The sequence below is a fragment of the Telmatherina bonti genome (assembly GCF_933228915.1).
Source record: "Telmatherina bonti genome assembly, chromosome: 8".
Taxonomy (NCBI): domain Eukaryota; kingdom Metazoa; phylum Chordata; class Actinopteri; order Atheriniformes; family Telmatherinidae; genus Telmatherina; species Telmatherina bonti.
This window is the reverse complement of record NC_136626.1, coordinates 2173764-2185830: the sequence shown is the minus strand read 5'-3', so window position 1 is coordinate 2185830 and position 12067 is coordinate 2173764.

Sequence of the window (12067 nt, the reverse complement as noted above, 5' to 3'; positions counted from 1 at the left end):
GGATTTAATTTATCTGAACTTGAATCCGCTGGATTTAATCGATCTGAACTCAAATCCGCTGGATTTAATCGGTCTGAACTGGAATTGGCTGGATTTAATCAATCTGAACCGGAATTGGCTGGATTTAATCGATCTGAACCGGAATCCGCTGGATTTAATCGGTCTGAACTGGAATTGGCTGGATTTAATCGATCTGAACCGGAATCCGCTGGATTTAATCGATCTGAACCGGAATCCGCTGGATTTAATCGGTCTGAACAAGAATCCGCTGGATTTAATCGATCTGAACCGGAATCCGCTGGATTTAATCGGTCTGAACAAGAAAACGCTGGATTTAATCGATCTGAACCGGAATCCGCTGGATTTAATCGGTCTGAACAAGAAAACGCTGGATTTAATCGATCTGAACCGGAATCCGTTGGATTTAATCGGTCTGAACAAGAATCCACTGGATTTAATCGATCTGAACTGGAATTCGCTGGATTTAATCGATCTAAACTTGAATCCGCTGGATTTAATCGGTCTGACCCGGAATTGGCTGGATTTAATCGGTCTGAACAAGAATCCGCTGGATTTAATTGATCTGAACCGGAATCCGCTGGATTTAATCGGTCTGAACAAGAATCCGCTGGATTTAATCGGTCTGAACTGGAATTCGCTGGATTTAATCGATCTAAACTTGAATCCGCTGGATTTAATCGGTCTGACCCGGAATTGGCTGGATTTAATCGGTCTGAACAAGAATCCGCTGGATTTAATCGGTCTGACCCGGAATTGGCTGGATTTAATCGGTCTGAACTGGAATCCGCTGGATTTATGCGGTCTGAACTGGAATCCGCTGGATTTAATCGGTCTGAATTGGAATTGGCTGGATTTAATCGATCTGAACTTGAATTGGCGGGATTTAATTTATCTGAACTGGAATTGGCTGGATTTAATCGGTCAGAACTGGAATTGGCTGGATTTAATCGATCTGAAACGGAATCCGCTGGATTTAATCGATCTGAACTGGAATTGGCTGGATTTAATCGATCTGAACCGGAATCCGCTGGATTTAATCGATCTGAACTGGAATTGGCTGGATTTAATCGATCTGAACCGGAATCCGTTGGATTTAATCGGTTTGAATTGGAATTGGCTGGATTTAATCGATCTGAACCGGAATCCGCTGGATTTAATCGATCTGAACCGGAATCCGCTGGATTTAATCGGTCTGAACAAGAAAACGCTGGATTTAATCGATCTGAACCGGAATCCATTGGATTTAATCGGTCTGAACAAGAATCCACTGGATTTAATCGGTCTGAACTGGAATTCGCTGGATTTAATCGATCTAAACTTGAATCCGCTGGATTTAATCGGTCTGACCCGGAATTGGCTGGATTTAATCGGTCTGAACAAGAATCCGCTGGACTTAATCAATCTGAACCGGAATCCGCTGGATTTATGCGGTCTGAACTGGAATCCGCTGGATTTAATCGGTCTGAATTGGAATTGGCTGGATTTAATCGATCTGAACTTGAATTGGCGGGATTTAATTTATCTGAACTTGAATCCGCTGGATTTAATCGATCTGAACTAAAATCCGCTGGATTTAATCGGTCTGAACTGGAATTGGCTGGATTTAATCGGTCTGAACTGGAATTGGCTGGATTTAATCGATCTGAACCGGAATCCGCTGGATTTAATCGATCTGAACTGGAATTGGCTGGATTTAATCGATCTGAACCGGAATCCGCTGGATTTAATCGATCTGAACTGGAATTGGCTGGATTTAATCGATCTGAACCAGAATCCGCTGGATTTAATCGATCTGAACCGGAATCCGCTGGATTTAATCGATCTGAACAAGAAAACGCTGGATTTAATCGGTCTGAACAAGAATCCGCTGTATTTAATCGTTCTGAACTTGAATTGGCTGGATTTAATCGGTCTGAACTGGAATTCGCTGGATTTAATTGAACTGAACTTGAATCCGCTGGATTTAATCGGTCTGACCCGGAATTGGCTGGATTTAATCGATCTGAAATTAAATGGGCTGGATTTAATCGATCTGAACCGGAATCCGCTGGATTTAATCGATCTGAACTGGAATTGGCTGGATTTAATCGATCTGAACCGGAATCCGCTGTATTTAATCGATCTGAACTGGAATTGGCTGGATTTAATTTATCTGAACTTGAATCCGCTGGATTTAATCGATCTGAACTAAAATCCGCTGGATTTAATCGGTCTGAACTGGAATTGGCTGGATTTAATCAATCTGAACTGGAATTGGCTGGATTTAATCGATCTGAACCGGAATCCGCTGGATTTAATCGGTCTGAACTGGAATTCGCTGGATTTAATCGGTCTGAACTGGAATTGGCTGGATTTAATCAATCTGAACTGGAATTGGCTGGATTTAATCGATCTGAACCGGAATCCGCTGGATTTAATCGGTCTGAACTGGAATTGGCGGGATTTAATCGATCTGAACCGGAATCCGCTGGATTTAATCGATCTGAACCGGAATCCGCTGGATTTAATCGGTCTGAACTGGAATCCGCTGGATTTAATCGGTCTGAACAAGAATCCGCTGGATTTAATCGTTCTGACCCGGAATTGGCTGGATTTAATCGGTCTGAACAAGAATCCGCTGGATTTAATCGGTCTGACCCGGAATTGGCTGGATTTAATCGATCTGAACCGGAATCCGCTGGATTTAATCGATCTGAACTGGAATTGGCTGGATTTAATCGATCTGAACCGGAATCCATTGGATTTAATCGGTTTGAATTGGAATTGGCTGGATTTAATCGATCTGAACCGGAATCCGCTGGATTTAATCGATCTGAACCGGAATCCGCTGGATTTAATCGGTCTGAACAAGAAAACGCTGGATTTAATCGATCTGAACCGGAATCCGTTGGATTTAATCGGTCTGAACAAGAATCCACTGGATTTAATCGATCTGAACTGGAATTCGCTGGATTTAATCGATCTAAACTTGAATCCGCTGGATTTAATCGGTCTGACCCGGAATTGGCTGGATTTAATCGGTCTGAACAAGAATCCGCTGGATTTAATTGATCTGAACCGGAATCCGCTGGATTTAATCGGTCTGAACAAGAATCCGCTGGATTTAATCGGTCTGAACTGGAATTCGCTGGATTTAATCGATCTAAACTTGAATCCGCTGGATTTAATCGGTCTGACCCGGAATTGGCTGGATTTAATCGGTCTGAACAAGAATCCGCTGGATTTAATCGGTCTGACCCGGAATTGGCTGGATTTAATCGGTCTGAACTGGAATCCGCTGGATTTATGCGGTCTGAACTGGAATCCGCTGGATTTAATCGGTCTGAATTGGAATTGGCTGGATTTAATCGATCTGAACTTGAATTGGCGGGATTTAATTTATCTGAACTGGAATTGGCTGGATTTAATCGGTCAGAACTGGAATTGGCTGGATTTAATCGATCTGAAACGGAATCCGCTGGATTTAATCGATCTGAACTGGAATTGGCTGGATTTAATCGATCTGAACCGGAATCCGCTGGATTTAATCGATCTGAACTGGAATTGGCTGGATTTAATCGATCTGAACCGGAATCCGTTGGATTTAATCGGTTTGAATTGGAATTGGCTGGATTTAATCGATCTGAACCGGAATCCGCTGGATTTAATCGATCTGAACCGGAATCCGCTGGATTTAATCGGTCTGAACAAGAAAACGCTGGATTTAATCGATCTGAACCGGAATCCATTGGATTTAATCGGTCTGAACAAGAATCCACTGGATTTAATCGGTCTGAACTGGAATTCGCTGGATTTAATCGATCTAAACTTGAATCCGCTGGATTTAATCGGTCTGACCCGGAATTGGCTGGATTTAATCGGTCTGAACAAGAATCCGCTGGACTTAATCAATCTGAACCGGAATCCGCTGGATTTATGCGGTCTGAACTGGAATCCGCTGGATTTAATCGGTCTGAATTGGAATTGGCTGGATTTAATCGATCTGAACTTGAATTGGCGGGATTTAATTTATCTGAACTTGAATCCGCTGGATTTAATCGATCTGAACTAAAATCCGCTGGATTTAATCGGTCTGAACTGGAATTGGCTGGATTTAATCGGTCTGAACTGGAATTGGCTGGATTTAATCGATCTGAACCGGAATCCGCTGGATTTAATCGATCTGAACTGGAATTGGCTGGATTTAATCGATCTGAACCGGAATCCGCTGGATTTAATCGATCTGAACTGGAATTGGCTGGATTTAATCGATCTGAACCAGAATCCGCTGGATTTAATCGATCTGAACCGGAATTGGCTGGATTTAATCGATCTGAACAAGAAAACGCTGGATTTAATCGGTCTGAACAAGAATCCGCTGTATTTAATCGTTCTGAACTTGAATTGGCTGGATTTAATCGGTCTGAACTGGAATTCGCTGGATTTAATTGAACTGAACTTGAATCCGCTGGATTTAATCGGTCTGACCCGGAATTGGCTGGATTTAATCGATCTGAAATTAAATGGGCTGGATTTAATCGATCTGAACCGGAATCCGCTGGATTTAATCGATCTGAACTGGAATTGGCTGGATTTAATCGATCTGAACCGGAATCCGCTGTATTTAATCGATCTGAACTGGAATTGGCTGGATTTAATTTATCTGAACTTGAATCCGCTGGATTTAATCGATCTGAACTAAAATCCGCTGGATTTAATCGGTCTGAACTGGAATTGGCTGGATTTAATCAATCTGAACTGGAATTGGCTGGATTTAATCGATCTGAACCGGAATCCGCTGGATTTAATCGGTCTGAACTGGAATTCGCTGGATTTAATCGGTCTGAACTGGAATTGGCTGGATTTAATCAATCTGAACTGGAATTGGCTGGATTTAATCGATCTGAACCGGAATCCGCTGGATTTAATCGGTCTGTACTGGAATTGGCGGGATTTAATCGATCTGAACCGGAATCCGCTGGATTTAATCGATCTGAACCGGAATCCGCTGGATTTAATCGGTCTGAACTGGAATCCGCTGGATTTAATCGGTCTGAACAAGAATCCGCTGGATTTAATCGTTCTGAACTTGAATTGGCTGGATTTAATCGGTCTGAACTGGAATCCGCTGGATTTAATCGGTCTGACCCGGAATTGGCTGGATTTAATCGGTCTGAAATTAAATGGGCTGGATTTAATCGATCTGAAATTGAATTGGCTGGATTTAATCGATCTGAACCGGAATCCACTGGATTTAACCGGTCTGAATTGGAATTGGCTGGATTTAATCGGTCTGAATTGGAATTGGCTGGATTTAATCGATCTGAACCTAAATTGGCGGGATTGAATTTATCTGGACTTGAATCCGCTGGATTTAATCGATCTGAACTAAAATCCGCTGGATTTAATCGGTCTGAACTGGAATTGGCTGGATTTAATCAATCTGAACCGGAATTGGCTGGATTTAATCGATCTGAACCGGAATCCGCTGGATTTAATCGGTCTGAACTGGAATTGGCTGGATTTAATCGATCTGAACCGGAATCCGCTGGATTTAATCGATCTGAACCGGAATCCGCTGGATTTAATCGGTCTGAACAAGAATCCGCTGGATTTAATCGATCTGAACCGGAATCCGCTGGATTTAATCGGTCTGAACAAGAATCCGCTGGATTTAATCGGTCTGAACTGGAATTCGCTGGATTTAATCGATCTAAACTTGAATCCGCTGGATTTAATCGGTCTGACCCGGAATTGGCTGGATTTAATCGGTCTGAACAAGAATCCGCTGGATTTAATCGATCTGAACCGGAATCCGCTGGATTTAATCGGTCTGAACAAGAATCCGCTGGATTTAATCGGTCTGAACTGGAATTCGCTGGATTTAATCGATCTAAACTTGAATCCGCTGGATTTAATCGGTCTGACCCGGAATTGGCTGGATTTAATCGGTCTGAACAAGAATCCGCTGGATTTAATCGGTCTGACCCAGAATTGGCTGGATTTAATCGGTCTGAACTGGAATCCGCTGGATTTATGCGGTCTGAACTGGAATCCGCTGGATTTAATCGGTCTGAATTGGAATTGGCTGGATTTAATCGATCTGAACTTGAATTGGCGGGATTTAATTTATCTGAACTGGAATTGGCTGGATTTAATCGATCTGAAACGGAATCCGCTGGATTTAATCGATCTGAACTGGAATTGGCTGGATTTAATCGATCTGAACCGGAATCCGCTGGATTTAATCGGTCTGAACTGGAATTGGCGGGATTTAATCGATCTGAACCGGAATCCGCTGGATTTAATCGATCTGAACCGGAATCCGCTGGATTTAATCGGTCTGAACTGGAATCCGCTGGATTTAATCGGTCTGAACAAGAATCCGCTGGATTTAATCGTTCTGAACTTGAATTGGCTGGATTTAATCGTTCTGAACTTGAATTGGCTGGATTTAATCGGTCTGACCCGGAATTGGCTGGATTTAATCGGTCTGAAATTAAATGGGCTGGATTTAATCGATCTGAAATTGAATTGGCTGGATTTAATCGATCTGAACCGGAATCCACTGGATTTAACCGGTCTGAATTGGAATTGGCTGGATTTAATCGGTCTGAATTGGAATTGGCTGGATTTAATCGATCTGAACCTAAATTGGCGGGATTTAATTTATCTGGACTTGAATCCGCTGGATTTAATCGATCTGAACTAAAATCCGCTGGATTTAATCGGTCTGAACTGGAATTGGCTGGATTTAATCAATCTGAACCGGAATTGGCTGGATTTAATCGATCTGAACCGGAATCCGCTGGATTTAATCGATCTGAACTGGAATTGGCTGGATTTAATCGATCTGAACCGGAATCCGTTGGATTTAATCGGTTTGAATTGGAATTGGCTGGATTTAATCGATCTGAACCGGAATCCGCTGGATTTAATCGATCTGAACCGGAATCCGCTGGATTTAATCAGTCTGAACAAGAAAACGCTGGATTTAATCGGTCTGAACTGGAATTCGCTGGATTTAATCGATCTAAACTTGAATCCGCTGGATTTAATCGGTCTGACCCGGAATTGGCTGGATTTAATCGGTCTGAACAAGAATCCGCTGGATTTAATCGGTCTGAACTGGAATTCGCTGGATTTAATCGATCTAAACTTGAATCCGCTGGATTTAATCGGTCTGACCCGGAATTGGCTGGATTTAATCGGTCTGAACAAGAATCCGCTGGATTTAATTGATCTGAACCGGAATCCGCTGGATTTAATCGATCTGAACAAGAAAACGCTGGATTTAATCGGTCTGAACAAGAATCCGCTGTATTTAATCGTTCTGAACTTGAATTGGCTGGATTTAATCGGTCTGAACTGGAATTCGCTGGATTTAATTGAACTGAACTTGAATCCGCTGGATTTAATCGGTCTGACCCGGAATTGGCTGGATTTAATCGATCTGAAATTAAATGGGCTGGATTTAATCGATCTGAACCGGAATCCGCTGGATTTAATCGATCTGAACTGGAATTGGCTGGATTTAATCGATCTGAACCGGAATCCGCTGTATTTAATCGATCTGAACTGGAATTGGCTGGATTTAATTTATCTGAACTTGAATCCGCTGGATTTAATCGATCTGAACTAAAATCCGCTGGATTTAATCGGTCTGAACTGGAATTGGCTGGATTTAATCAATCTGAACTGGAATTGGCTGGATTTAATCGATCTGAACCGGAATCCGCTGGATTTAATCGGTCTGAACTGGAATTCGCTGGATTTAATCGGTCTGAACTGGAATTGGCTGGATTTAATCAATCTGAACTGGAATTGGCTGGATTTAATCGATCTGAACCGGAATCCGCTGGATTTAATCGGTCTGAACTGGAATTGGCGGGATTTAATCGATCTGAACCGGAATCCGCTGGATTTAATCGATCTGAACCGGAATCCGCTGGATTTAATCGGTCTGAACTGGAATCCGCTGGATTTAATCGGTCTGAACAAGAATCCGCTGGATTTAATCGTTCTGAACTTGAATTGGCTGGATTTAATCGGTCTGAACTGGAATCCACTGGATTTAATCGGTCTGACCCGGAATTGGCTGGATTTAATCGGTCTGAAATTAAATGGGCTGGATTTAATCGATCTGAAATTGAATTGGCTGGATTTAATCGATCTGAACCGGAATCCACTGGATTTAACCGGTCTGAATTGGAATTGGCTGGATTTAATCGGTCTGAATTGGAATTGGCTGGATTTAATCGATCTGAACCTAAATTGGCGGGATTTAATTTATCTGGACTTGAATCCGCTGGATTTAATCGATCTGAACAAAAATCCGCTGGATTTAATCGGTCTGAACTGGAATTGGCTGGATTTAATCAATCTGAACCGGAATTGGCTGGATTTAATCGATCTGAACCGGAATCCGCTGGATTTAATCGGTCTGAACTGGAATTGGCTGGATTTAATCGATCTGAACCGGAATCCGCTGGATTTAATCGATCTGAACCGGAATCCGCTGGATTTAATCGATCTGAACTAAAATCCGCTGGATTTAATCGGTCTGAACTGGAATTGGCTGGATTTAATCAATCTGAACTGGAATTGGCTGGATTTAATCGATCTGAACCGGAATCCGCTGGATTTAATCGGTCTGAACTGGAATTCGCTGGATTTAATCGGTCTGAACTGGAATTGGCTGGATTTAATCAATCTGAACTGGAATTGGCTGGATTTAATCGATCTGAACCGGAATCCGCTGGATTTAATCGGTCTGAACTGGAATTGGCGGGATTTAATCGATCTGAACCGGAATCCGCTGGATTTAATCGATCTGAACCGGAATCCGCTGGATTTAATCGGTCTGAACTGGAATCCGCTGGATTTAATCGGTCTGAACAAGAATCCGCTGGATTTAATCGTTCTGAACTTGAATTGGCTGGATTTAATCGGTCTGAACTGGAATCCGCTGGATTTAATCGGTCTGACCCGGAATTGGCTGGATTTAATCGGTCTGAAATTAAATGGGCTGGATTTAATCGATCTGAAATTGAATTGGCTGGATTTAATCGATCTGAACCTAAATTGGCGGGATTTAATTTATCTGGACTTGAATCTGCTGGATTTAATCGATCTGAACTAAAATCCGCTGGATTTAATCGGTCTGAACTGGAATTGGCTGGATTTAATCAATCTGAACCGGAATTGGCTGGATTTAATCGATCTGAACCGGAATCCGCTGGATTTAATCGGTCTGAACTGGAATTGGCTGGATTTAATCGATCTGAACCGGAATCCGCTGGATTTAATCGATCTGAACCGGAATCCGCTGGATTTAATCGGTCTGAACAAGAATCCGCTGGATTTAATCGATCTGAACCGGAATCCGCTGGATTTAATCGGTCTGAACAAGAATCCGCTGGATTTAATCGGTCTGAACTGGAATTCGCTGGATTTAATCGATCTAAACTTGAATCCGCTGGATTTAATCGGTCTGACCCGGAATTGGCTGGATTTAATCGGTCTGAACAAGAATCCGCTGGATTTAATCGATCTGAACCGGAATCCGCTGGATTTAATCGGTCTGAACAAGAATCCGCTGGATTTAATCGGTCTGAACTGGAATTCGCTGGATTTAATCGATCTAAACTTGAATCCGCTGGATTTAATCGGTCTGACCCGGAATTGGCTGGATTTAATCGGTCTGAACAAGAATCCGCTGGATTTAATCGGTCTGACCCGGAATTGGCTGGATTTAATCGGTCTGAACTGGAATCCGCTGGATTTATGCGGTCTGAACTGGAATCCGCTGGATTTAATCGGTCTGAATTGGAATTGGCTGGATTTAATCGATCTGAACTTGAATTGGCGGGATTTAATTTATCTGAACTGGAGTTGGCTGGATTTAATCGATCTGAAACGGAATCCGCTGGATTTAATTGATCTGAACTGGAATTGGCTGGATTTAATCGATCTGAACCGGAATCCGCTGGATTTAATCGGTCTGAACTGGAATTGGCGGGATTTAATCGATCTGAACCGGAATCCGCTGGATTTAATCGATCTGAACCGGAATCCGCTGGATTTAATCGGTCTGAACTGGAATCCGCTGGATTTAATCGGTCTGAACAAGAATCCGCTGGATTTAATCGTTCTGAACTTGAATTGGCTGGATTTAATCGGTCTGAACTGGAATCCGCTGGATTTAATCGGTCTGACCCGGAATTGGCTGGATTTAATCGGTCTGAAATTAAATGGGCTGGATTTAATCGATCTGAAATTGAATTGGCTGGATTTAATCGATCTGAACCGGAATCCACTGGATTTAACCGGTCTGAATTGGAATTGGCTGGATTTAATCGGTCTGAATTGGAATTGGCTGGATTTAATCGATCTGAACCTAAATTGGCGGGATTTAATTTATCTGAACTTGAATCCGCTGGATTTAATCGATCTGAACTAAAATCCGCTGGATTTAATCGGTCTGAACTGGAATTGGCTGGATTTAATCAATCTGAACCGGAATTGGCTGGATTTAATCGATCTGAACCGGAATCCGCTGGATTTAATCGGTCTGAACTGGAATTGGCTGGATTTAATCGATCTGAACCGGAATCCGCTGGATTTAATCGATCTGAACCGGAATCCGCTGGATTTAATCGGTCTGAACAAGAATCCGCTGGATTTAATCGATCTGAACCGGAATCCGCTGGATTTAATCGGTCTGAACAAGAATCCGCTGGATTTAATCGGTCTGAACTGGAATTCGCTGGATTTAATCGATCTAAACTTGAATCCGCTGGATTTAATCGGTCTGACCCGGAATTGGCTGGATTTAATCGGTCTGAACAAGAATCCGCTGGATTTAATCGATCTGAACCGGAATCCGCTGGATTTAATCGGTCTGAACAAGAATCCGCTGGATTTAATCGGTCTGAACTGGAATTCGCTGGATTTAATCGATCTAAACTTGAATCCGCTGGATTTAATCGGTCTGACCCGGAATTGGCTGGATTTAATCGGTATGAACAAGAATCCGCTGGATTTAATCGGTCTGACCCGGAATTGGCTGGATTTAATCGGTCTGAACTGGAATCCGCTGGATTTATGCGGTCTGAACTGGAATCCGCTGGATTTAATCGGTCTGAATTGGAATTGGCTGGATTTAATCGATCTGAACTTGAATTGGCGGGATTTAATTTATCTGAACTGGAATTGGCTGGATTTAATCGATCTGAAACGGAATCCGCTGGATTTAATCGATCTGAACCGGAATCCGCTGGATTTAATCAGTCTGAACAAGAAAACGCTGGATTTAATCGGTCTGAACTGGAATTCGCTGGATTTAATCGATCTAAACTTGAATCCGCTGGATTTAATCGGTCTGACCCGGAATTGGCTGGATTTAATCGGTCTGAACAAGAATCCGCTGGATTTAATCGGTCTGAACTGGAATTCGCTGGATTTAATCGATCTAAACTTGAATCCGCTGGATTTAATCGGTCTGACCCGGAATTGGCTGGATTTAATCGGTCTGAACAAGAATCCGCTGGATTTAATTGATCTGAACCGGAATCCGCTGGATTTAATCGATCTGAACAAGAAAACGCTGGATTTAATCGGTCTGAACAAGAATCCGCTGTATTTAATCGTTCTGAACTTGAATTGGCTGGATTTAATCGGTCTGAACTGGAATTCGCTGGATTTAATTGAACTGAACTTGAATCCGCTGGATTTAATCGGTCTGACCCGGAATTGGCTGGATTTAATCGATCTGAAATTAAATGGGCTGGATTTAATCGATCTGAACCGGAATCCGCTGGATTTAATCGATCTGAACTGGAATTGGCTGGATTTAATCGATCTGAACCGGAATCCGCTGTATTTAATCGATCTGAACTGGAATTGGCTGGATTTAATTTATCTGAACTTGAATCCGCTGGATTTAATCGATCTGAACTAAAATCCGCTGGATTTAATCGGTCTGAACTGGAATTGGCTGGATTTAATCAATCTGAACTGGAATTGGCTGGATTTAATCGATCTGAACCGGAATCCGCTGGATTTA